The sequence below is a fragment of the Agrilus planipennis genome, unplaced genomic scaffold (genome assembly GCF_000699045.2).
Source record: "Agrilus planipennis isolate EAB-ADULT unplaced genomic scaffold, Apla_2.0 scaffold337, whole genome shotgun sequence".
In the NCBI taxonomy this organism is placed as follows: domain Eukaryota; kingdom Metazoa; phylum Arthropoda; class Insecta; order Coleoptera; family Buprestidae; genus Agrilus; species Agrilus planipennis.
The window spans coordinates 194,226-195,808 of NW_020442013.1; positions in this window are offsets into that span (position 1 = coordinate 194,226).

Sequence of the window (1,583 nt, forward strand, 5' to 3'; positions counted from 1 at the left end):
GGGTGCGTTTTAAAAAAGGGATCCCTTTCAGTTTTCTCCAGATAATTTAAAAACGGAGCAATTTTCGTAATTATTATGAGTTCTTTTTTTTAAAAAACTTGATTTTCCATCGAAAGACTTTACCATTTTTAGGATAATTAAAAAAATCATTTCAAATCGTCTGTAACATTTCTCCTAGGCAGTTTAGGTAAATATAAATGTTCAGAGAAAAGGAAAAGCTTTAAAAAAAAAAGTTTGCGATAAAACAAGGTAATATATGATAAAAAGTAGGCAACTTTGAGTATCGATACCTCGGTGAATTTTCATCATACAAAAAAAAAAAAAAAAAAGGTGTTTTTTCCAAAGGTTATCTCTGAACATTTGTGTAGAAAAAACGTTACAGCGATTTATTTGAAATTTACTACTTCGTTTTTTAATTATGGTTTGATACTAAAAATCATAAAAAGAAAATTAAATGATGTATTTCCATAGAAAATGCAATTTTCTAAAAAAGTACCCATAGAAATCTCTAAAATTACTTCACTTTTGAGCTATTTGAAGATAACCGACAGAGGTGCCTTTTTCAAGATTACTCGAAAACACACCGCTTAAAAAAGGGACACTTCGTGGTTTTATCATTTTTAAAGATCAAACTACCATATTCAGTCATTAAATACCCTTGCCGTAATTGTTCCATACCAAAATCTCTATTCAGTAGCCTATACATGCATCAAAATGAAAAAATCAACTTGTATGATGATCCATTGATAAAACAGGAGTAATTATTCGTGGGAAGGGCATCTGACATCCCCATAGCACATTAACTTTAATGCATTCTTAGTAGAGCATGAATAAAAGAGAATGGTACTATTCTTTCTGCATTTCAAATAGTTTCCGCAAATACTAAAATGATCGTAGTTTCTCACAGAACGATAATTGCATAAATTGTATACCCACACATAGCGAGGACTCGGCGTTAGCCTTTCACTATGCTGCTGCAATTTTACTGCTAACAAGTGTAATAATTTGGAGTTTCAAAGGAGATATTTTAGCCGCGAAGACTGATTGTTGAAAGTGAAACGAGGTTTTTAGGCAAAATAGTCAGCACCTATATGTATATGAACCCTGACATATATTATCCTACATGTTTGAAATGTTCAAGAAAGTAACTCACTATTTACTTTAAACCATGCTTATAGTTCGGCCGCCAGTCATCGTATTGTACATTATTATAACAAGAACTCAAATTTGGCATCATTATTTTTTTTGATTGAAATAGTTAGTTATTGAATTATCTTTTTATTTAATTTTTATATTATTATTACTACGGAATACTATAGGAATTGATAATATCAGCGAACACAAGCTCTAATAATATCTGTGTTCGTTGATAATATAGTTGTAGTACTTAGTTAGAATGTTAGGACAATGATGCAAGCAAGGAAATTGGAGACTTCGTAAGTTCAGGTGAATATATTAGAATTAGATGTAGTAGGCATTAGTGACGTACGCTGACCAGAAGCTGGAGACTTCTGCAGTAGAGACCGGTAGAAAGTAATTCAGGAATAGGAATTGTAATGCGTAGGAAAGTAGGACAGAGTGCA